The following is a 27,382-nucleotide window of genomic DNA, read 5'->3' as shown; positions in this document are numbered from 1 at the left end:
TATCAACTATCTCATAATGCCTAAGGAGGCAGTGCCTGTCATAACCACAGTGAGGCAAACTATGATGACAATTACTTCCGTGAGTGGATAAAGGCAATCTGAATCGAGGTGGTTGATTTCTTGACAGGTAAGAGAAAATACTTTTTTGCATTCTTCATTTCTGATGATTTACTGGTAATTTCTCATTTTTTCTAATATGAAGATTTCTTTTCACAAAAGTAATTGAAACAAGTATTAGACAGTATCTTTGCTTTGATAAAATTGTGGACTCTCTTTGCCATCTAACTCTATCAAATTTTGTCATATAGTAGTGTTCGTACATTTATTGTCCTTGTGAAAATGTATTCTCAAGCTGTTGCCATTCAGAAATTTAAGATATATATTTAATAATGTATTATATTCCTACATCTCTGATTTCTTGACCTAGAATAAACGAATGAACAAACGAAAATCTTTCGCCATCAAAATAAGTCAATTGCTTTGTTTCAATATATCTAGAAATCTACAACACTTGCTTCTTTCAGTATTTTTCTTGCTGCCCACTTTGGAAAAGTCTTGAACATGTTCATGTATTTTATCAGTAAACAATGGCATCAATTTGAAATATAAATGCTGTCAAGTAACAAACCAGATAGATAAATGACTGATGTTTGTAAATTTTGATATTTACAGAGGCACTACATGATTGGGTTAATAGTTGCTAACTGACTACACATGCACATGTTCAATATACCGGTATACTATACGAGTAACTGGTGTACCCAACTAAATTCATTGCTGCCGCCATGTCTTTTGAGTGTTGTAAAGAAACAAATGTGACATGCCCAAAGTATGCTGTTTTCACTCGCCATCAATAAAACATCACTCCCATTACCCAGCAAATATTATTTTCCACCTTGTCATTGATACAAGATATTAAAAAAAAAACAGAAAAAGATATAAATCTGTCCTCTATATGAATGAGGACTCATGCTTAGAATGATGGGACTGAACTAATATTTAGAAAAAGCACCCTCTGTGTCAATAACTAGATGCAAATTGCCAGTTTTCAGACAGAAAGGTTTTCAACTTGCAAAACTGGACGTTGGGCAGTAAATGGTGGTCTTACTAATGTATAAAGCAAGTAACAATAACTTCCATTTTATTCCTACATATAATAATCATCAATCAATTGTATTATTGACCGTTTGTATAAAGCGTCGACCGTGCATTTTCAAATGGAAAAAAATTCTAATCAAAATAAATCCCTGGTGCGACACCAAGGGCTGAGCCCCATATAATATTACTGCTTCAGGATTGGAATCCACAGATCCATCAACTTGCTAAAATGTCCATGTCTCTGGCAATGGTACCTCCAGCTATGTACGTGACAAGCAATTCATTATTCTGGGTGACCTTAAGCTTCCAAACCAATGCTTCTGTCAACAACTTAGGGTTTCATGTTTGTCTTGAGGGTATGTAAGGGTAGCTCAAATCCTCAACTTGGACCGCCAACTGGGACTCCCAGCTGGCTCAAAATCACTCTCAAAGTGTCTAGGACAGGTCCCAGTTGGCTTCCAGCAGGATCAGTTCATTTCCAGGACTGGTCTCAGTTAGCTTCAAGTTCAAGACTGGTGCCAGTTGGCTAAAAATACACTCTGGGACTGGTCCAAGTAGGCCTCCAGGACTGATCTCAGTCTGCTTCCAGGACTGGTCCCAGTTTGCTAAAAATGCACTAAAATCTATTAAATGTGTTAAGTTTTTAATCTGCAACACCACACTCCAAACTAAGGCCAAGGAAATTTAATTCTTAGGTTTGCATCTGTGCGCACATAGGTTTTTTGAAGTTTCATGGAAAAAACTCTGTATTTGAATAGGAATTTGCGCTGAGTAGCTTTTCTGCCTACAACTCTTTGTTTACAAATTTTCTCATCTTATAGTATAAGTTATGATGATGAAAGGAAGTGTCTTATATGATTCTTGAATAGACATGTTGGTACATGGAAATAATCAAGAAAATATAAAATGTGTGTTTAAATTTTCTTGTGCATGTTTTTGTACCGCCACTTATGTTTTCAAACATTTGAGTGGGTGCAAAAAGAATTTGCTTACTTTGGCCTGTGATGTAGACAATCTTAGCAGTAGTATGTCCTGTGCTATGGTGTGGGTGGAAATCTTATTGTACTGATCACAGTGATAGAGAGACTGTACAGATCACGGTGATAGAGAGACTGTACTGATCACGATGATAGAGAGACTGTGTACTAGACTGTGTACTGATGAAAAAAAGGAGATGAAAGATAAATGTTCAAGACTAGGAACTCATCAAGGCATGTAAATTCATAAAACAACAAACAAAATATTAAACGAGAAACCATGTTTAATAGAATTGCAGTTCATTTGAATTAAGTATGAGTGATATCTTAATTTGGACCTAGTTTTATTTCTGAACAGGTACACATAAACAAGAGAGAGGTATACCATCATTGTTTAGGTCTACGACAATAGAAATGCATGTACAGCAGAATTATTTCCTGTTATGGGAGGAAACATCAATGAGGTGATAACATTTTAAGACAAAAGGTTTTGAGTGTACATTAATTAACAACAAGTAAACAACAAACACAACAGTACTGTAATTGACAGCTACATGTAGTAGATATGTAGCATATGTTAACTATAACTGTCTCAGTGTTCTCTATTTCAGTCTGTATATGTCTAGATCTGTCCATTGCAGTATACTTTATACCTCCATGGTCTGTCATATAGCTCTATGGAACTATGAGTCCCATAATTGAAATGAGACCATGTACAGCTGTGCACTGTCCTAGAATGAAATGGAGATTATAGCTTTTCCACACAAACAATTAACATTAACAATTTTACAACAGCACACAGAACAGGAACAAAACAAATGCACTACATAAAACATTTAGTGGGATGGGAAGCCTGTAAGGGGTGAGAAACCTTTTTCCCAACGTATATATTATGGTTTCAGTCACATTGTAGTCCACCAACTGCATGGTCCTGGAAGTCAGACTGAGACCAGTCCTGGAAGCCAACTGGGACTGCATGGTCCCAGAGTGACTTTTTAGCCAACTGTGACCGGTCCTTGGAAGCCAACTGGGACTGCCGTCCCAGAGTGCATTTTGAGCCAACTGGGACCGGGAGTCCCAATTGGCTGTATGTCCCAGTTGTTGGTTATTAGCTACTCTTATGTTGAGTATTGTAAGAGATTTTTCAACATGTTGGAGGCTCTAATCCTTGCAAAATATTCCCTTGTTTATTTCATTTGTTCATAAATGTTTGTAAATATTTACCCTTCTCTGACAAAAGAAAGCATGTATAGAATTTATATACTTAGATGTTTTTATTCCAATTATCTTCAGTTTGGGCTTGACATTGAGTAGTTATCATGTGCAGCATTGTCAACTTTTGTAATGGTCAATGAATATTTTTGACTACAAAGTAATATTCCATAAGTTACTTAATATCTTCTCTGTCAGACTCGTCATGTTAGTATTTACTATTGTTAAAATATTTGAAAATACGGGGAAAATTTAGGTTTCCAAAATAATTTGTGATGTGCCATGCCAATTTCCTACGTCACATTATAATTTTACAATATTTTCTTCAATATCTTCTTCAATACAGATGGATGTGTGACTGAAACTGACACAAATATATCTGATGAGATCCTGTCCTCACTGCATCCTGAAAATTATTCCAACAATGCTGACAGACTATGCGTTTTTGTTGCCCATGTCAAATGAAAGAGGTGTTAAGCTAACTTTTAAGGTAGTATGCGCCTCGCTTTTCTTCAAACTTTCCCCAGAGAATCTTTCAACCACAGTTTTTCAAAAAAAAGAATAAATGCTATACATCCGTGTATACGCGACCCCTCCCTAGTTTAATTCAAAAAGCCAACAAATCACCACTCAAAAATTGACAATAGTATGACTTCAACTATCACAAATACGAAGTTGTTTCTGACTGGCCAACTAAAGATTTAGAAGAGCCTCAACGTGCTCATTTACAAATGACAGCTAATGAAGCTGACTGCCCATTGACACTTTCAAGGTCGTTTGGTCTTTGTTTGCAATGAGCCTATGAAGAGCTGTAATGGAGATACTATTTGTTAGCCAGGGTGTGTTAGCATTTGCATCGTGTTGTAAATTATTTACTGGTTAAAATTTGCTGTAAGACCTAGAAAAATCATTCAAGATTCTAAAATGATGTGAAATTGACATTTGTTTACTGGAACGGCAGGCAAAACTTAATTTTGTCCTTGTACGTTTCCTCTATATTATTCCGTTGTTAACCATGTGGCCCCTAGTCCATATATACAATAGTCCACAATGACCGCCTTATTGCTTTGCTGTATGCTGCAAGCTGATCCACGATGTGTCTGTTAGCATTTCATGCACAGGTTTATTGTTTGCAGCTAGCAGTTTTTCACCTTGGATCATGAATTTTTACTGTTGACTACCATGAATTGCATTGCCATCATTATTTTACTCGACACAGACCTTAGATTGAAAGAAAGGTTGGTTATTTGTACCTGCATAGGCTGCCATACATAGTGAATGGACATTTCAGTGAAATTCCAAAATCAAATTTCTTGCACAACCATTGACTTGAAACCGCTCTAGTCTAATCATGAACATTAACACTAATAATTAGGTGTACATAAATGCACAGATTTACCTAGTTTTGTATTGGAAAAAAATCATAGTTTCATCATAGGCTGCCATGCTTGTGAATGGACATTTCAGTGAAATTCCAAAATCAAATTTCTTGCACAACCATAGACTTGAAATATCTGTAGTCTAGTCATGAACATTAATACTAATAATTATGTTACGGTCAAAATCAACATCCCCTTATTTGGCCATAGTTCAAATTCAAAGTCATGAGTCACCATCAACTTCCGTCCTTCAATGTTTACCTTTTGTATTATGCATTGCGCACATGCACCCATTCCAAGCGTGCTTTTAGACACTTTAAGTAGACCTTCAGAGAGTGGACGTGTCTCTGAAAGTGACCGGCTATAGTTCTCGCCAAGATTGCTTGTAAAGACCATTTTGATGAAACAGCTTTGAACCTGTTGATGTGATAGTCTTATACAACCCAACACAAAATCGGTAAGCAATTCAGTTGATTCTTTTGTGACTAAAAGGGCAGACATTCTTGAAGGAACATTGAATAGCCTTATTCCATTGTGAGACTCTAAGAGCACGTGTGCCTAACAAAAGGCCAAGGACATTGAAGTATGCGAACAATGAATGCTATAATGGACACATTCAACGACTCTGATTACATTTATAGTACAACCTTTTTGAGACCTTTTACGTAAAGTATTTTAGTGATTGTATTCTTATGCATCTTTGAGTTAGTGATTGTTTCAAAGCAGCTAATTGTTCATTAAGTCAGGGCTGCTTTTATGCAAATGAGATCTTGTCAACGAAAGTAAACGTTCAGTCACCGTTAGAGGGCGTTTACTGAGGTGGGTCATGTGACCACCCCACCTATTATGACCTTTGACCCCTGAGTCATCTTAGAGGGAGTATTACTTCCTGTTAGTTACTTCCTGTTTCTAATTTCCTGTGTCATAGAGTGTATTTACTTCCTGGTCAAAGAGAGTATTTACTTCCTGTGTCATAGTGTGAACGTAGCTTAGTTCTCACTTCCTGTATCCTTTTGTTTTGATTTGTTTTCAGTTAATCGTTCCCAAACGTTCTCAACGTTTGTAGTACAACATTCTACTCAGAGAATTTGTTGTTCTCAGTCTGGAAGACATGCCTATATTCGAATAAACCACGTGAAACTTAGATCGGATATTTGCTTCGTCTTATTTAAGAGGGAACGCATTACGGAATATCAGTTGTAGACGACTATTGCATAGTAGTTGCAGACAAATAATTTTGAGTCTTAAGGAATTTGTTTGCGCGCTACATTTCTCATTAACGATTTTGTATCGGACTTGTGATATTCACCTAAGTCAAACCATGGAAGACGAAGAAAAGAAATCAAGAACTTCGTCACCGGAAAAGGAATTGCAAGAACCCAGGCGTAGCGGCCGTGACAGAACACTGTCCGAAAAAGGACTTAAATATGAGTTATCTACTAAAGGTGGCTTCTTAGAGAAAACAGCGAGTTCACTAACCCAAAAGTCCACGAAAATACAAGACCTCATCGCTGATAAGGCAGACCTATTCACAGTCAAACTGAAGTTTGAAGTGTGGAAGGAGCTGCATCAAGTCTTTGCAGACACGGGCTATGAATACGAAAGTTTACTCCCAAAGGATCAAGTGCCAGACGAACGCCTTCGTTGGCTGGCCGATGTCGAAGACGTTTTTGGGACCTTCTTTAAAGACACCACTGCATGGGTGAGCAAACAGGAAGCGAACCCAACACCAATTGTGAACCCCACACCAATTCATCCACAAGAGGATGTAGGACCAGAAGATAGTGTCTCTCAAGTCGGCACACCGAAGCCGTCTGTAGTTGGCAGCCAGAGTGGGTCAGCCATCATACGAGCCACAGTGCACTCTCAGCCACCAAACTAGCAGACGAAAGGAAAAAGGCTGAACTGTTGGCAAGGTCAGCCAAGCTCAAGAAGAAGCAAGAAATTGAGCGTGCTAAGTATAAGCTTCAACTCCAGGAACACCGGGAGAGGCAAGAAATGGAGCGGCAGAGACAAGTAATGGAGCGTGCCATGGCAAGACATGAGCTTCTACTCAAGGAGGAGCAACATGAACTTGACACGAAGATTGCCGTAGCCGATGCTAGAGCTAGATCTCTGAATAAGTTTTTGGTGACAATTTGAGGACGATATCACCATCAATATTAAGACTGAACCACTGGAGGACGAATCCATTGTGTCCAGAACAAAACCACGAAAGACCACAAACACCAGTACGAGTGTATGAGAAGGAAACTCCTACAATAGAAAGGGAGAATGACAGTGAGGCGGATGATTTAGAAGAAGAAGTCAGTGTAGCAGCTTCCAGAATTTCCATCAGAAGCAGTAGCAGTAACATGAGTAAGACGACACGTGACTCTGCACAGTGGGCCATGATCAGAGCAATAAAGAAAATGTCCACAGTGATAAAGAAGTTTGACGGTAACATCATGGAGTACATGGATCATTCATAGATGAGTTTGAGACCAAACTTGTACCGACTGCCGAAGATGATAAAGATAAACTCACTCTGCTGAGACAGTTCACGGAAGGCACAGCCCATGAAATAGTTCAAGGGTATGCAGGTATAGACGCAAGTGAAGCATATCAAGGTGCCATGGAGGAGCTGGAAGAGCGTTATGGTGATCCACACAAGATAGCCAACGCCTACCTGAGGAAGGTCTGGACTGGCCTCCAATCAAGCCAGACAACGTTGCCTCGTTAGACAAGTTTGCCATCTTCTTAAATCGATGTAAGACAGCAACCCGATGCGTCGATGGCCTAGAAATACTAGAACATTCAGAAAATATGAAACGGATCGTCAAGAAGCTTCCTTACTTTATTCAAGATTCTTGGAGTAAACGCACAGCGAAGATACGCAAAGCCAAGAAAAGAGTAAGATTTGAAGACCTCGTCGATCTGGTGAAGTCCGAAGCAAGCAGACTGTCATGCCCGGACTACAGTAGACAAGCAATGGCTAGTCTCGACAATCCAGTGAAAAAGAAGAGAGGTACAGACAAAGTGGAACAATCTTTCGCCACCAGCGTTACAAGCACAGACAAGAAGACGAACCAAGGGAGCAAGAAGAGCAACACTTCAACCTCCAAACCAAACAAGGCTCAACAGAAACCATGCCTGCACTGCCAAGATAACAATCATTCTTTCGACAGTTGCGAACAATTGATTGCAGCCAGTCAAGAAGATACTGTTAACTTCCTGAGAAACCAAGGTGTATGTTTTGGCTGTCTGAAACCTGGTCACCGGAGTAGGCAATGCAAGCAGAAAGCTAAATGCTCCAAATGCCAAGGAAAACACCCAACAGTACTACATCAGGATCGTCGACCAACAACTGATAAAGATGAGGATTCAAAGAGACCAGTACAGACGGAGAGTGTCGCAGTACACTGCACCATGGCAGAGGTGGACCAAGTACAGTCCTTTATGGGGACCGGTGGTTAAGACGATGACACCGGTGGTGATGATGACCACTGCAAGGTCCTGCTGACTATTATCCCTGTCAAGGTGAAGTTGAAAGGCTCAAATAGAATGGTACAGACTTATGCCTTTCTGGACACAGGTAGTGTCATATCATTCTGCACAGAAGCGTTACAGAGAAAACTTGGAGCCACAGGCAGAAAGACAAAGCTGACGGTAAATACAGTGAACGGCTTAGGCAGCCACACCTGCGACAAAGTCACGGGCATAGAAGTTTACAACCTAGACTGTTCAGAGCCACAGGTAGAGCTGAAAACAGTATACACTAAACCAGAGATAGGCGTCTCTGAAGACTACATTCCCCGTCAAGAAGATCTCATGAGATGGCCACATTTGAAGAATATAAGGCTTCCAAGAATAGATGCCGAAATAGGACTGATGATAGGTACCGGAGAAACAGCAGTATTTACCCCTCTGGAAACAATACGTGGTCCGGACTCAACCCCTCACGCATGCAGAACACGCGTAGGATGGATCCCCTGGCACGTAGTCAGATTGAACGAACAAGGGCAACATCCTCCCAGCTACAGAACAGAAGTTGTGGCCGTAGAGGATATGGAAGAATTGGATAAACTAGACAGGTTAGTGCGACATTCCATTGACCTTGATTTTCCTGAGCGCATGATAGATGACAAAAGGGAACACTCCCAAGAAGACAAGAAGTTCATGCAGAAAGTAAAGGAAACCATCGAGCTAGTAGACGGACACTACAAAATGGGACTTCCATTCAAAAATGAAAGAGTTCGACTACCGGACAATCAGCACTATGCCTTACAACGATTTAAAGGCCTTGAAAGAAAGTTGAGAAACAACCCAAAGTTCCATGCCGACTACCAGAAGTTCATGGCAGACATAATTGAGAAGGGATACGCAATACAAGTCCCTAACGACGAGTTAGATCGAGACGACGGAAAGGTATGGTATATACCCCACCATGGAGTATATCATCCGAAGAAACCAGAGAAGATCCGCGTTGTCTTTGACTGTTCAGCAAAGTTCCAAGGAGTGTCGTTGAACAACCTATTACTACAAGGGCCGGATCTGACAAATAATCTACTAGGAGTGTTATTACGATTTCGCCAGGAACCAATCGCTTTAATGGCAGACATAGAGGCTATGTTCCACCAGGTAAAGGTTAGAGAAGAGGACAGTGACTGTCTACGCTTCTATTGGTGGCCAGATGGAAACATAGAAAGCCCTCCAAGAGTCTATAAAATGATGGTTCACCTGTTCGGTGCAGTATCATCCCCGAGCTGCGCGAACACAGCACTACACAAGATGGCCGATGACAACAGCCACCTATTCAACAAGGAAGTTGTCAAAACAATAAAGAGAGACTTCTACGTAGATGATTGCCTCAAGTCGGTAGAAAATGCAAAGAAGGCAATCGAGTTGACGCAAGATCTGACTGCAGCTTGCAAGAAGGGCGGTTTCCGTCTAACAAAGTGGGTGAGCAACAGCCGTGAAGTATTGGAGACTATACCAAAAGAAGAAAGAGCTAAGGAAATCAAAGACCTGAAGCTGGAATACGACTGCCTACCAGTAGAGCGTGCCCTAGGTACTTCATGGTCGGTCGAGTCAGACACCATAGGATTCCAGATCAACATTGAAAACCGGCCTGCAACGAGAAGAGGCATACTATCAATTATCAGCTCAGTATACGATCCCATTGGACTCGCAGCTCCGTTCATCCTACCTGCAAGAATATTACTTCAAGGCTTGTGTCGTAGAGGTATTGGCTGGGATGCAAAGATCAAAGAAGACGATCGGAAGAAATGGCTAAGATGGCTATCAGATCTTCCAAAACTAGAAAACGTATCAACTCAGAGGTGCTACAAACCAGCAGACTTTGGCGAAGTCAAGGTACGTGAAATACATCACTTTTCTGATGCCAGTGAATATGGATACGGTGTTGCATCGTATATCAGACTCATAAACGAAAACGGAAGAATTCACTGCGCCTTCCTTATGGGAAAAGCAAGGGTTGCACCACTGAAGAAAATTACCATCCCACGCCTGGAGCTGACAGCAGCTACAGTGGCCGTGAGAATGAACAGAATGTTGGAGGAAGAACTCGACATTAATAACGACAAGGTATACTTCTGGACAGACAGCACATCGGTGATCAAGTACTGCGCCATGATGAAACATCCCGATTCCACACCTTCGTAGCCAACCAGATCAACATCATACGTGAAGGTTCGGATAGTAAACAGTGGAAGTACGTTGACACAAAAATCCAACCCAGCAGACGACGCATCTAGGGGACTAACGGTAGACAAGTTCCTGCAAAACAAAAGATGGCTGCGAGGACCAGATTTCCTGTGGAAACGAGAAAGTGAATGGCCTACACAACAGGACATCTCCAGAGCGCTAGGTAATAAAGACCCAGAAGTCAAGCTGGAAGCATCCGTGTACAGCACCGTACTAGTAGAGCAAGAGTTGGGGTAGAGAAGATCTTACTACGCTACTCCAGCATGATGAAACTAAGGAAAATAGTCGGATGGTTCCTGTTAGCGAAGAAAAACCTTCAAGATAAATGCCGCAAAAGAAAGGAAGGTGATGAAGACACCAGCGCAGAAACTAGCCAGAAGAGTTGTAAAACAACAATCCCACCTGTTTCACAAGAGAATCTGCAAGGGCAGAAGATGCAATCATGATGTATGTGCAGCGAAAGCATTTTCCAGATGAAATGGCACTCCTACAAGGAAAGAAGCAAGTCAGGAGATACAGCCCATTATATAAGCTGGACCCAATTTTGGATAAAGGAATAATACGAGTGGGCGGACGCCTGGAACGTGCCTCAGTATCACCAGACAGCAAGCACCCGATAGTGCTGCCTAAAGACTCACCAGTGTCAACAATCATACTCCAAGAAATCCACAAAGAAGTCGGACATCTTGGAAGGAACTCGATGCTGGCAAAGCTAAGAGAGAAATATTGGATTCTACGGGCGCCTACAGCAATCCGCAACCTCGTAACCAAATGTGTCATCTGTAGAAAATATAGAGCGAAAGTTTGTGAGCAGAAGATGTCAGACCTACCTAAGGACCGCATCACCCCCGAAGAGCCACCATTCACTCGCACAGGTGTAGATTACTTCGGGCCACTGGAGGTCAAACGTGGCCGTGTCACTGAGAAGAGGTATGGAGCGATCTTCACATGTATGGCGACTCGTGCGGTACACTTAGAAGTAGCCTGCTCATTAGATACAGATTCGTGCATCAACGCCATCAGAAGATTTATAGCACGAAGAGGACAAGTTAGGTCCATCAGATCAGACAACGGGACTAACTTCGTCGCAGCCGACAAAGAGCTGAAGGAGAGTATCAGGAGATGGAACCAAGAGAAGATAGCTGAGATGCTCCACCAACAAGACATCAAATGGGAATTCAACCCCCCAGCAGGTTCCCACTTTGGAGGAGTATGGGAGCGTCACATCAGAACCATAAGGAAAATCATCTTTTCCTTGCTCAAAGAACAACCACTTCGCATGTCAGATGAAGCACTCCGAACACTGTTCTGTGAAGTGGAAGCCATAATTAACAGCCGACCAATCACCAGGCTGTCAGAAGATCCGAATGATCTAGAGGCATTAACACCCAACCACCTGTTGATGCTGAAACCAAAACAGGCCCTGCCACCCGGCTTGTTTCAGAAGAATGACAACTACGTACGCCGTCGATGGAGACAAGTGCAGTACCTGGCAGATATATTCTGGAAGAGATGGATGAAAGAATATCTCCCATTGCTACAAGAGAGACAGAAGTGGCTTGAGATCAGAAGAAACCTCAACGTTGGAGACGTGGTGTTGATCGTCGACAACACAGCGCCGAGGAACTCCTGGTCCATGGGCAGAATCACCGAAGTGATGAAAGACAAGAAGGGACTCGTCAGGTTTGCAGAAGTCAAGACCTGAAACGACTACTCTACGACGTCCAGTGGATAAGTTGTGTGTGCTCCTGGAGGCCGACGCCATTGAAGATTCGTCTGAAGGACACAAGAACAGCTAAGAACTTTAATCTTTTTTATTAGTGATATATGAACAGTATATTATTCATGTTTGTTTAGTAAGATTGAATTTTGACCAGTTTAGAATATTGGATTTATAATTGTTCCGAGTCACATCTACACAATTAGGGGACCGGAATGTTACGGTCAAAATCAACATCCCCTTATTTGGCCATAGTTCAAATTCAAAGTCATGAGTCACCATCAACTTCCGTCCTTTAATGTTTTCTTTTGTATTACGCATTGCGCACATGCACCCATTCCAAGCGTGCTTTTAGACACTTTAAGTTAGACCTTCAGAGAGTGGACATGTCTCTGAAAGTGACCGGCTATAGTTCTCGCCAAGATTGCTTGTAAAAGACCATTTTGATGAAACAGCTTTGAACCTGTTGATGTGATAGTCTTATACAACCCAACACAAAATCGGTAAGCAATTCAGTTGATTCTTTTGTGACTAAAAGGGCAGACATTCTTGAAGGAACATTGAATAGCCTTATTCCATTGTGAGACTCTAAGAGCACGTGTGCCTAACAAAAGGCCAAGGACCTGATTGAAGTATGCGAACAATGAATGCTATAATGGACACATTCAACGACTCTGATTACGTTTATAGTACAACTCTTTTGAGACCTTTTACGTAAAGTATTTTAGTGATTGTATTCTTATGCATCTTTGAGTTAGTGATTGTTTCAAAGCAGCTAATTGTTCATTAAGTCAGGGTTGCCTTTATGCAAATGAGATCTTGTCAACGAAAGTAAACGTTCAGTCACCGTTAGAGGGCGTTTACTGAGGTGGGTCACGTGACCACCCCACCTATTATGACCTTTGACCCCTGAGTCATCTTAGAGGGAGTATTACTTCCTGTTAGTTACTTCCTGTTTCTAATTTCCTGTGTCATAGAGTGTATTTACTTCCTGGTCAAAGAGAGTATTTACTTCCTGTGTCATAGTGTGAACGTAGCTTAGTTCTCACTTCCTGTATCCTTTTGTTTTAATTTGTTTTCAGTTAATCGTTCCCAAACGTTCTCAACGTTTGTAGTACAACATTCTACTCAGAGAATTTGTTGTTCTCAGTCTGGAAGACATGCCTATATTCAAATAAACCACGTGAAACTTAGATCGGATATTTGCTTCGTCTTATTTAAGAGGGAACGCATTACGGAATATCAGTTGTAGACGACTATTGCATAGTAGTTGCAGACAAATAATTTTGACTCTTAAGGTAAAGGGCGACGAATTCGGACGCGCACACGCTTTAGAACGTTTCTGCGCAGATTTAACTCCAGCCTGCCGCAAATGGGTTATTTTGTAGCGCATGTATTTAACATCACCTGTCATTGTTGAAATTGCGCTTTTACCTAATTTTTTGACCCAGTGTCTTAGAAATACATGTGACCTATACCCTTGTCATATTTTGACCCCCTAGGAAGCTGGTTTTTATTCAATATGAGCGAAAAATTAACATTTCTCTCCCATTTATATGGCGCAAATTACCCATTCACCTGGAGATATTGTAAAAAGTAGCGTGGTGACACCCTTTTATTAAAAGTGTAAACTAAATGGTATTATGTCAGGAGTTTATTCGCCAAGTTTGGTCAAAATGACACCATTCAAAGCGACAGGAAGAAAGTTCGAAAATTATGTAGTGATATAATTTCGATATCGTCATTTTGTAATCGATACTTATGTTAAGATTTCTTCACAAACATCATGAAAACTATACATTCGATAGATATGGATCTTAATTCTTGGTATTTATTAAAATTAACTCATTTGCTAAGCGTTTTATAATTGCTTTCTTTAGTTTAAGTGAATTATATCATTTTTATTTATTTCTAACGACGCCATTTTAACGTCCGTTTCCATGGAAACGAGCGTGGTGAACCCATTTTTTATTTCATTTTTGCACTTGCATAACTTCCAAGGATATTTGTGCAAAGTTTCAAGAAAATGACACCACAACTTAATTTTGACGTAATTCGTAGTACTTCACCTTAAGTATTTTGTTTGCGCGCTACAAATTAGGTGTACATAAATGCACAGATTTAATTAGTTTTGTATTGGAAAAAAAAATATTCATAGTTTCATCATAGGCTGCCATGCATAGTGAATGGTCATTTCAGTGAAATTCCAAAAACAAATTTCTTGCACAACCAGTGACTTGAAACCACTGTAGTCTAGTCATGAACATTAATACTTAGAGGTTATTTCCCAATATCACCTGTTCCTGTGTCGTATCAGCATGAGTGTCATTTGTGCTACGTCAGACACGAGAGGAAGTCGAGTGTCTGACGCAGCACAAATGACACGAATGCTGATACGACACAATTAGGAACAGGCGATATTGGGTAATAACCGATTTATCATATACCCATGCCCATAATTTTAGGGAATTTTTACTAATAGAACGAAAAACCTTAAATTTTGAGGCTTTACTTTATTAAGCCTTGCGCATAAATATCAGAATGTTTATGTGAACAGGCTTCATTCATAAAGTATACGACGAAGATGTCAACATCACGTGCGACATCGCTGCAAGTCGTCCATATCTCAATGAAACCCAAGAAGAAAGACACCGGGATACAAAAATCATCGTACAGAATTGAACATTTTAAGGTGCAAATGCTATTACAACTGTAACCGAATAAAAAACTGCTCAGCTTTAAATCTATCCTGATTTCGATCGTCGTACGGCACGGAGCTCGCGCGGAGAGGGGACGCCATTTTGTTAGTTTACCTTTAGAGTTGCCATGCCAACAGTCGTCGCGCGCGCGACATCGCTGTCACGCCACGCGCTCACTACCTGTTCGGTGGAGACCGTGCACAGTGCCGGCGCCGTGCGAACGGCAGAATGTTTGCTAGAACTTGACCAAAAAAATACCATGGGAAAATATTTCAAGACTCAACGTGATATTTCCGTATTTTGCAACAAGAAATACCCGTGTTCCTCGAAGCCCTTCAAGTTTTTACATCGGCGACATCGCTTCGCAGGCGGGGAGCAGCAGCCATTCTGTTGTTTACGTTGTTTACCAACAAACTGCTAATATAGTTCGGGAAAACTCTAAAACTGATGACGTTCATCGTGCATATCTCGACGTTTACCGTGAAATATCACGGCTGATATTTTACGTTGAACGTCACTAGGATGTAGCAATATGGGCATGGGTATATGATAATAATAATTAGGTGTACATATATGCACAGATTTACCTAGTTTTGTATTGGGAAAAAAAATTCATAATTTCATCATAGGCTGCCATGCATAGTGAATGGACATTTCAGTGAAATTCCAAAATCAAATTTCTTGCACAACCATAGACTTGAAATATCTGTAGTCTAGTCATGAACATTAATACTAATAATTAGGTGTAAATAAATGCACAGATTTACTTAGTTTTGTATTGGAAAAAAAATATTCATAGTTTCATCATAGGCTGCCATGCATAGTGAATGGTCATTTCAGTGAAATTCCAAAAACAAATTTCTTGCACAACCAGTGACTTGAAACCACTGTAGTCTAGTCATGAACATTAATACTAATAATTAGGTGTTCATAAATGCACAGATTTACCTAGTTTTGTATTGGGAGAAAAATATTCATAATTTCATCATTGAAGGCTGCCATGCATAGTGAATCGACATTGTCGATGAAATCTAAAAATTACATTTTTTGTACATGCATGCACTTTTTACCTGCCACTTTAAGCAAAGTACATTTACATGAATTATCACACACATATGATTTGATATTTTTTGGACAAAGCGTTATATCGGCCGCATTTTGCCCTTCTTTTTGGGAGGGGACTTCAAAAGTATAGCAAGTCAGAAGGAGGTCTTGAACGCATTGCGGGTTTGTTGGGGGGGTATTGAGTAACAGGGGAGGGTCACTTATTTTCATGCACGGATAAGGGGGAGGGTCACTAATTTTTATGCATGAACTTTTGAAGGGTCACAATTTTTGATGCAGCGGTGTTTCGAAAAACACCGGCCCACCCCCCCCCTGTAATTTATGTCCAGTCCCTGACTACTCATAACTAATGAATGGTAGCTTTCAAATTAGGCAGCTGATGAACTAGCCAATGGTATCAATGAAGACCATACTATCACTACCAGAACTGGATAATGGGCTGATAAAGACCAGTTTCATGGACTATCATGTGTGTGAAATCATCAGAAAGAGTAAGTTCAAAAATTCTTCTCTCACCATTCAAAGTGAGAAATTTACAGAAAAAATACCGGTATATTAACCGTACTCATCCAAGTGTAAGCCCCAGCTCATTAAAGTCCCCAACTGATTTCAGAGGAATTTTGAAAATGCATTACTGTAACATCTATGTACCAGTATAAGCGCCTACCCTAGTGTAACTCAAATACAGAAAGGTTAGGAGAGTACATTTGGTTGTTAACTTACTTTTAGATTAAGGAAACTATTAAAAGATGTTAAAAAAATAGGAAACTAGAGTTCTCTTGACAGCATCGTAAGCAAAATGACATGTTTTTCCAGCACTTTCTTGATTCTTTGACCCTGCTCACCCTGTTGCCTAAATAGAATAGTCTCACTACACAGTCGAGTCCACCGTTGTTTATTTTCATTCATGACCATGATGTTTTCATCCTCTAAACGTGCGGTTTCATTTGTTTCAAGCAATTATCCTTTCATTTGTGAAGACTTTTTCCTGGTTACTAGTACAATTTTCACTGCTATGTTATTGTTTTCACAAGATGAAGACTGTTTGATACTGGAAAGTTGAGTTTCTTTTTCTGTGCAGGCAAAATCAAATTCACATTATTACACTCCCCTGCCCAATATCAGAACACTTTGACTTTGCCTCCTAGTATCACTGACCCCTGGTGATTGGCTACAAATTCTCGAAACTGGGAAATGTCTGCTGATGTGCAGTGTGCTCAGAAGCTTATATCTGATTGGTCGATTGTCCCTATTCACAGCAACTTAGGGAGTCTCTTTGTATCATTCAGTCATAACGGTAAGATTCATCCACCCAATTGGATAGTTGCTTCCGAGACGCTGCACACCAGCCCAGGAATGTTGCTGAGGTATTTACAAGCACTAAAGTAGGGTATGAACCCTGGGTCAAAGGTTGTGATACTGGGGGCAATATTCATCCTGACCTCTACGGATGCCCAGTAATGGAACAAGATGCCCAATAAAGGAACACCAGAAATGAATGCTTTTTTAATCTTTCCTTACTCAAAAATTCATATCAGACTGCTTTATTTCAAATATGCATTCTCTCTTAATATGAATTGAATTGAATATGATTTATTAGGTAATTGTGAAGGATCCATAGATATTATACTTCAACAACAGGATAGGTAATATTTGGTGATTTTTAATTCAGAAGAACTTTGTCAGCACTTTGTCAATTAGTTTTCAATATTATCATGCTTCAATAGTCTAAAAGTTTGTTTTCAAAGGCTGTATCAGTAAGTAATGATACTAATGATATAGTAAGAGTCTCTCGTACATTGCATAGTTATTATCTGCAAAATGAACATTTGGTCTCTGAGCATTGCAGATTCATAACTAAAAATGTAAAGTTATTGAATTTCAAATTTTTACATACTGGTTTATGATGTTCTTAATTCAGACAAAGATAATCGATCATATGATGAACATATTTTTATTCTCTTGGAATAAAATTACATTTTAATGGGATGATTTGGCCTACATGAATTCTCAATCAGGATTTAGAGAGCATCAATTGAGCAAAACAGCGCTGATTAAGCTTAGCAACATGTGGCTCAAAGCTATGGATAATGGAGATATTAATGGAGTAGTGTTTCTGGATCTTAAGAAGGCTTTTGATCTGGTTGATCATCGTGTATTGCTAGAAAAATTATCAATTTACAGGTGTGGTGCTACATCTTTTCGGTGGTTTAAACCTTGCGTAGAAAATTGCATGAAAATGGTTCAATTTAGAAATTTTTACTCTCAAAAGCAATATATTTTGACTGGTATTCCCTAAGGTAGTATACTTGGGCCTTTATTGTTCATTATTTACATAAACGATTTGTCACTTCGTATTGATAATAACATCGACATGTATGCTGATGATTCAACCATAGCAACCATGTGCAAAATGTATTCAAGAAATTGAGACAACCTTAAACTCTGACTTAAACAATGTTCAAAATTGGCCATCAATTGTGACAAGACAAAAACAATGATTGTATCAACTCAACAAAAAACATAGATATTTGAATAAAAAATCTTTAGACTGTAAACTTGGCGAAACAGAATCGGAAGCAAGTTCACTGTGAAAAAATTCTTGGTAAACTTGTCATTGAAAATCTGACACGGAAACAGCATCGTGACAAGATTTTTCAGAAAGTAAACAGTATTATTGCTTTGCTCAGGAGAATAAGACAGTTTTTACCTATGAGTACAAGAAAACTTTTTTATAAAACATTTTACCTCGCTTGGATTACTGTTGTCATTTATGGAAAGCATCACCGTTTATGAAAAGGTTGCAAAAGATGCAAAATCGTGCTGTCAGAGTGATGTGTGATGCAAGGTACCGGTATAATGCTTCAATGAAGGCTTTATTTAAAACAATGTATATAATGCCACTACCAGATAGAATAGTTTATAAGAATATTTCAGATATGTACAGGTACTAAAATACAATCTGGAACTACAAACTGAGACTCCCAATTTACCAAAAATGCTGGGACAGGTCCCAGATTGGGGTTTTCGGCCATCTGGGACCGGCCTCAGACCACGTATTTTGGCAATCTCGGACCAGTCCTTGTCACACATTGACCATTACATTTATCTTGTTCTGTGAACTTTTCTAAATAGATTGAATGTATTCTGTTGGTGGTTTATTTCACAGAATGATTTAGTATGTTCAGTAGAATTACTCCTACATGTATACTTTTATTTTAGCAACACGTTTGATTGCTTCATTATTGATGGCATTTGTGCATAAGTATGGCATTGTTAAAGACTTTGGCTGTTTCTTCCTAAGCATGTCCCCTATATTTTGTTTCATTTTGACCACCTGTATGATGATGTGAATCTCCAGAACCACTGCATCAAATTTGATGAAACATTTTACAGATGTTGATCTCTAAGAACTGTAATACTGTGTGAAGACATTAAGCAGTATCATGTCGATAAATTGCCAATTTGCATATTTGATGAACTTTTATAATTAGTGTGATATGTCTAGAAATGCTGTATCAAATTTGATGAAACGTGGTAAAGATGTTGATCTTCCAGTAGTGTAATTACAGCATGCAAAGATAAGCAGTAGTATTATGTCAGTTAACTGCTGATTTGCTTATTTAATGAATGTTTGGTAATTTGGCTGATAAGGCGAGAAATGGTTCATCAAATTTCATGAAACTTGGTGCAGATGTTGAGCTCACATTGCTTTAACATTAAATAAAGACACTATGCATTGTCATGTTAATTGATTTTTAATTTATGTATTTAATGAACTTTCCTAATTAGAGTGATTTTTACAGAAACACGTCATCAAATTTGATGAAACTTTGTTCAGATGTTGATCTAACAGTGTTGTAATACAATTCATTGATACTTAATGGTATTGTTTATGAAATGTGGTACACGTGATAATCTGTCAGTGTTATAATAGAATGCAAAAATGTTTGGCAACATCCTGTTGATTAATTACTGATTGACTTATTTAATGACCTTTAGTAATTAGGTAGGCAGCCCACATTGGTTTGACGTCTTCACCACCATGCAACTCATCTTTAATACACAGACCCAATTAATGAACCGGACTCTATCCCCTCCAAGGACTTGTAATCAAATTACCCATTAATTAAAAAGTGGGGACTGTGTCATCAACGATGACTTGTTTAAAAATATTTTGTATCATTTATCTACGTTACCTACTTAAGGTAGCGGTAAAGGCTATTTTTGCACCAATTCTTTTCTCAGAGTTAATGTCAAGTTTCAAGTGTTAGAATCAAGATATTTAGTTCAAATTTTCAGGATAACTCCCTTAGTTAATACTGTCTCAAAAGAATATAAAAATTGTATATTTGTAGCCATGATTTTGAAATATGACACCAATCAATATTAAAATTTAATTTTTCTATTTTTTTCACATATTTGAATTTAATAATAATTGGATAGTATTATATTACCAAATTAGTTATAAATATGTTGACACTATTAATTGTAAGATTTTTACGGCAGGATTTGTAAATAAAATTTGTTTTTATGATTTTACATGGGTTTACATATCAAAAAATTATTAAAAATTCTTTCAAATTTCAAAATGTGATTTTTCAAAAAGAACTTCAAATACAGGAAAATTGTGCCGTACAAATCTTATCTGTAACCTTGTTAATAGGCTGTAAAATTCCATGTCCATATCTCATTTCAAAGGTTGGATTAAATTGGTATAAAGTTATGTAGGAAAACTGTTATTCTGTCAAAAATGTTGAAAACAAGCCATATTTGCACCCCTCTTTTGAAGTCACAGAGCAGTCTTTTTGGTTAATCTCACTTTTGACACCTCTTTGACACTCAAAGAATCTAAAAATGCATTTACAATAGCAGTCACGCATTCTGAATGCAAGCACTGCTTTGTCAAACTTTCCTGAAAAACAGTAAAAAATGACTTTCCCTTTTCAAACATTTATTAAAAGCTAGGGGCCTCTGCCATAGTTAATACACTAAGGACTCCCCAACTTCTTCTTATTTGGTCAGTTTTTCAGAAGTTTCAACAGGCTATAACTCTGCAATGCCTTTGACCCCAAATGTCTAGTTTTTTTTATTCCACAGAGAATGTTGACTACTTTTAATAGTTTTATTGAAGTTTGTAACTGACGCTCTCTCCTTTACCGCCGTTACCTACTTAAGAAGTCATTTTCTGTTTGCCGATTGTGGTTTCAGAGGGCATTATAATGTCAGTTTTCCAGTCTTTTAAAGTATGGAAGGTGTCAAGGAAGAAGTACAGGACCATGGCAATACATAGTCACTTCACACTTTATTCATTAGTTAACAATAAACTATTATATAAACCTAAGACGGCTCGTTAAGGATGACTTTTAGGAAAGGTGTTGCAAGCGACAAGTTGAAATTTTTTTATTTTTTTCAGACAGAAAAATTAAACCCGCCATTCTCAATCCCAGGTTCGCGTATACTGGTACTGGGTACTCCACTCTGTCAACATGTAGTATTGTTTTCATTGTTTTGCATCAAAAGCCGCTATATTAGCAGATTTATAAACATAAACTATTCAAATTGAGTGTTGATGGATCGTTGGAGTACGTACCTTTTGGCATGAGGTGTTTTCATTGTACGTGGTGAAAACAGATTTCACCAATTGCAGCAGTGAGTCGCTTTGCGCCAGATGCGGATCCCGATGTCCGCAACCTACAAAATTATCACTACAAGTCAATATACTGGTATGTAAAAAACACGATCTGCATTGCTCAAATCTTGCAAATTCTTAGAAATATATGTTTTTATTAAATTTCGAAACATTGATGTCGAAATAAGATAAAAGAAATATTTTCTGAAGCTCGAACCGAGATCCTGACGTCCTCAACTCGCCAACGTAAAACCATCCTTTTTTAAGCTCCATGGTAAATAATGTGATCAAGATGGCGGTCGGAAGTCAGGAAACAAGCCCAGATTATCGTACATTACATTATTTGCCAACTTGTGTTGTGAGACTTCGTTTGGATTGGAATAAAAAAAGTACAAAATTCAGATGCATTTCCAAAACTCGGACAGGAAATCTCGTGCATTTCTCAGACGTAGTGATCTTTCACCGATATGCAGATCGGAACTGCATCGGGTCAGTTATCGTCATAATATTGATGACACTTGCACACATGTGACGTCGTACGCTCGAAGTGATGATAGAAGAAAACAGAGGAAGTCAAATAAACATTTGGTTTATTAGGAGACTCGTGGAGGTACAAACGACACTCCATGGGAAACTATAGATGGATATACCGTACAGCTTATTCACACCTCAGTGCCAGGGTATTGAACATTTCTTGATTTGTCATTCTGAGTTTAGCAACATTAGTTTGGCAGTGACAACGCATCTGTCTGACTCCAACTCTATTGGAAGTATTGGGACATCCTGGACTGGACACACGTTTAATTTGGCGTGGCCTGGAAACAGCATTTGTGGCAGGCTGATGACGTAGTCATCACAGGAAGAAAATTGATATCGCCATTTTGAGTGAAAGAAAATTGATATGCCATTTTGAGTGACTTTTCTCGTCCGATCGTTATATCCAAATTTGCTCGGCGTACCATACATGTTTGCCATTGTTTGATGTAGGGTTGTGTATGGTAGAAGTCACAAAACCAAACCAAACGGCCCTTTTCAGGGCAAACAAAATTTCCAAAAAGAGAGTACTGATAATACATTTTCTTCTTCATGGTAACCAAGATGTAATCGTCTTCAATGTAGTCTGATCATGTTTTTTGTCTCCAGAAATATAGCGGGTAGGTACAAAAGTTTGAGAACTAGCTGTGAAGAAACTATTGCACACGTCTTTCAACACTGGAAATCTGTCATCTTATTTTTAGTCACCGTTCGCAGATAAGGCGATCGCCCCCAATGCTAATCGATATTATAAGGTACACATCCAGCTGACTTGTGTCTTGCTTTGCACAAGGTTTGATTGACAGTGATATTCAAATCCCCATCGGTTTCCCTTGGGTCAAAGTTCTCACTGGCCAGGCACAATTACTCTGACTCTAAAATTGTCCCGAAAACTTATCATTTTGAAAAATATGGAGTCATTATGCATTGAATAAGGTATTTACCCTGCTGTAGAGAATTCCCATTTAATAATTTTTCATAAAAAGACAAAACACCGCAATCTGTGGAGCTCTCAGTTCAAGCTACTCGTACGGCGTCTCTTTGCATAATGAGCGTCCTTTCATGTAATCCGGTATTTATAACCAATGGGCGTCTTTAAAGATCGATAAAAGAACATAGAGTCAAGAAGTTGCATTTTAAGTTTCTTTTTGTGCACAGATCAGACATACTGTGAGTAGTTAATTTTTGTGGATTTCAGGAACAAACTAGACTGCACACTCTGTCAGGCATCTCTCTACTACCTCCATGGTTTAGTAAAATCATAGAGCTAAAACTTTGTTGGTTAAATAATCTCTACTCTCCATAATTCTACTGTTACAATCCAGCTGCCGTTCACTTTGACATGATCTAAGCCTTGCACTTTTGCAGTCCTAAATTGTAAAACCTTAATGAGGGACTTGTCCCAGAAAGTAAATGTTATGACTTGTCCAAGAATGCAAAATACACAATTGTCCCACATAGCCAAAAAATAAAATCTGGGACCAGTCCCAGATAGCCGAAAACACAATCTGGGATCGGTCCCAGATTGTCAAAACACCTAATCAGATTGCCAAAAAACCCCCATCTGGGACTGGTCCCATTGCATTTTTGGTAAACTGGGAGTCCCAGTTTGTGGACCCAGATTGCATTTTTAGTACCCATACATACTTTAAAATTTGTGGTTTTTAATCTTGCCTTGCAATATATGAAAACTCTTTTTTACCAAAATGATCATAAAGAGTTACAAGATCTAAGATGCAAAAATTGTCATTGTTCCTTTATCAAAGAAGGATTTTAACTGCAGAGTATTTCTGCTCCTTAAGGTTCCAAGACAAGAAACTGACCTCTTTAATCTAACAATTCTCTGGTGCTTAATAAGCTCAGAACCCCCATATATTATACATTTTCTGAAAGCCTAGATATAGGGGAACATTTTGGTAACCACAGCGTGACCATTGTTTACATTGCTACCACGTGACAGGTAATTTGCATAACCTTTCAAAAATCGGTTTTCCCTATGTTTTGTCTCAATACTTCAAAATATCTTACTTAAACTTGCTGGAATGCAAGCTGTTACAAGGCTCTTCAAAAGTGTGTCTCAGATTTTTTATATCGTGCTTAGTTTTTATTTGAGCACAATTTTAAAGAAATCAACTACGGTTAAATTCACCCCTCTGGAAGTTTTTCTGGCATAAAAATTGTTTAAGTAAGTTTAAAAAAATTCTGAGACACACTTTCGAAGATCCTTGGAATAGTTTGCATACACATTTCAGCCCATATCTCAAAGCATTGAGACAAAACATAGGGAAAACAGATTTTTGAAAGGTTATGCAAATTACCTGTCACATGATAGTTATGTAAACAATGGTGACACTATAGTAACCAAAATGTTGCACTGTATCTAGGCTTCCTGAAAATATAATAATTCACGGCGGTTCTGAGCTTATTAACCACTATAGAACTGGTAGCTTAAAAAGGTCAATTTATTGTCTTGGAACCTTAAAGCTTATCAGGAATAATTTTTGTGTTTTGAATTTTAGTTTTCTTGTTGATTGGTCTCTGCTACCTCCATGGTTCTTGTTATTTAATGTGTGAATTCATTTATCTCTTGCGTGCTGGTTCACTCCTGGCCATCTTATATATGCATTCTACTGTGTCAGCTTTGATTGTCATGTTTCATGTAGTTCTGCTTCGTATCAGTTTGTATATTCGATTGAGGGCCATGGGGGTGCATCTTTACCTAAGCTTACCAGGCTACCCTCATTAAATAAGGTTTAATAAAATGAAAATAAAATAATTATGGGTAAATAAAATTTTCACCTTCTTAGGTTTGTGAATATTTGGAATTTCATTTTCCCCAAGGGGACAGGGATTGTGGCCATTTTGAATTTTAGATAGTTTGAAATATTGGGTAATTTGCTTCTCTGGTACCAAAATTTGGATGGTGACCTCAATCCTTATTCTTGATTTTGAGAGATAGTGGTTGAAAGTTTACTATAGGAAAGTTTTGGGCAAAGTTTTATGTCTTTCATTCTCAAGGTGCAAAGAACCTGTAATAAAGAGTCCCACATATGAATGTGCAATACTCACAGGAAGAAATGGAAACTGAAAAGGAGATAAATATTTCTGTTCATTTTATAGATTGCACTCAGGAGGAGATGAATGTAGACAATGTTGATGGCATGGCATTGTCACCTCACAGTATCCATGTCACATGGAACATATCAGACCTCAACTATGATGTGTGCTAGCTGGGATGCAGAGTCAAATACACGTACCATTATTTAGACTGGACAGAGGGTGCCTTCATGGTGTCTACGTAGACAGAGGAAAGAGCAGCGAAACTACCCTGACTGGACAAGAGATCTCCACTTGGTATATGTTGCTGCCAAGCTAAGAGATGCCATGGATTATATGCCTGGTGAACCTGTGCAAACTCATGAAGGTATATAAAGATATGTTCCATTGCAGTCTTTCTTTATATTGTTTAAAGAGACCAAGAATAGAAACCATTGTGGAATATTTTCTCTGAAATTGTCTTAATTGATACCGATGACTTACTTAAAGGGCCTATATATAATTTCCAAAGCTTTTATTTTTTTCTGTCAAAAACTCAGCTAGGGGACCTGTCTATGGATTGCATATTGTGTCAGTTCGGAAAGATGTGTGCGAATGGTGAATTCTGTCACCAATTACCTACCTGTTTGTACTTATAGGACTTCTTCCCTAACTGCTCTCTAACCGCAGATAAGATCTTTAAATCTCGCCTCAAACCCCCCTTGGTCTATGAATAATTACCCACGATACACCAGTTTTTTCTCTGCGCTCATTACACTTGGACGTGTATTGAAGAAGCTCTCGTTACCGGTTACTGCTTGGATTTTATCCACTCTAGATCGCTTTTCGATGTTTTTTTCGGGAACTCACTAGACAGCTAAGTGTATCTTCACTATTGTTGTGCCGTTTTTTGTGTTCTTTACATCGCCTTTGTTCTTCTTTGAAGACTTTGTTCTTGATTGTATTTCCGGCGATTGGTGCCTTTCCCGCCTTTTGGTTTATCAGGCGTATCGTTTTTTCCCAATCGCCATTCTCGTTTTTCTTTCGTTTCGTCGGCCAGCTTTCTCGTTATTTACGTCATGAGTTTGCAAGTCCGACGCGAGGGTGTTTGCGGACATGAAATGTCGAACCTCGATCTGCACGACAAGTGCCATCTTTGCCGCACTTGTAATCGGTCCAATACTTGTGACATATGTCATAATTGGTCTGATTTTGATTGGGACAATATTTCTTCTCCCACTGCGTTCGCTAGCCAACGATCGGTGAATTCTCCATCTACGCTAGCAAGTTCGGAACGCAGAATCGTTGGTTCAGATGACGGTGAAGTTCCTATGACTCTGACCAACGAAAATATTGATCCCTCCGACTGGCAGTCGGCTTCCCGGAATTGGGAAGACTCGACGATTGGTCAGGCGGATAAGGTAAGTGGTTCAGTTTTTGGGAGAACGATTGACATGTCCGACATTAGTACCAAGGAAACCCGAGAGGTCACGGTAACTAGTGTAGGCAACCCAACGTTGAAGTTAGGCAGGACTTACGCCGCGAAAGATTGCCGAAGCAACGTTCTAGTCCGAATTATATCTCTCGCTCCAGCCGAGGCTTACGTCGTAATGATTTTCCGCCTCAGCGTTTTGAGGGTAGATGTCCTCACTCCCGGCTTGCAGAACTTACAGGGAGCGTGATCAATCGCCCAATCGGTATGACGATTATGGGGCTCGATTGAGCTCTCCAGACCGTCCGACCTTCGACCCAAAGGTCGAGCACCGGAGATCAAAGTTAAGACGCGAACCTAAGCGTTTTAGACACGATTTCCGTTCACCAGAGAGAGAGGCCGTTTACTATCATCGATCAGGGTTATATCATTCTGATTATTCTGATTCCGATGATGATTTCCCGAGGTCCAGACGTCGATATTCAACGTCTAGGCATTTTGAACGGGACCACGACTTGAGCGGGGCGTTGCACGCCATAGCGGAGTCACTATCAGTTCAGAAACAAGTGCTGATTAATGCTGGATTGGGCGGTACCGCTACGCAGCCTCATTTTGCTGAGAGAATGCCTTCTTGGCATAGCCCCCAGGATTCTGGCCGAGTGGGAGCGTCGTATGATGCAAGTACTACTCTGCATCGGGGGCAAGAGACTTGTAGCGCTACTGATTTTTCCCTGTTGCGGGACATGAGGAAGGGGAAAAAACAAGATGACTCAGCACTTCGTGGCATCCAGCAGTAAGAACGCGTCGATCGACAGCCACGCCCTTCCTTGTCTCGTCCCCATGCTAATTCTGAGAATTCACTCTCACGGGACCCTCATAAGAGATATGTTTC

The 27,382-nt window shown here is 39.3% G+C and overlaps 1 long non-coding RNA gene across 1 annotated transcript; it reads left to right on the top strand.

The window, feature by feature from the left end:
- Positions 1-25,440, top strand: LOC139139597 (uncharacterized). Its single transcript, XR_011553827.1, has 4 exons — positions 1-127; positions 3,634-3,777; positions 16,229-16,347; positions 25,143-25,440. It is a non-coding gene; the product is annotated as an uncharacterized lncRNA (long non-coding RNA).
- The last annotated feature ends 1,942 nt before the right edge of the window (positions 25,441-27,382 follow it).

Source organism: Ptychodera flava, chromosome 9, assembly GCF_041260155.1.
Source record: "Ptychodera flava strain L36383 chromosome 9, AS_Pfla_20210202, whole genome shotgun sequence".
Classification (NCBI taxonomy): Eukaryota; Metazoa; Hemichordata; class Enteropneusta; family Ptychoderidae; genus Ptychodera; species Ptychodera flava.
The sequence above is the reverse complement of the archived record's forward strand: the minus strand, read 5'-3'. Positions and strand labels throughout refer to the sequence as shown.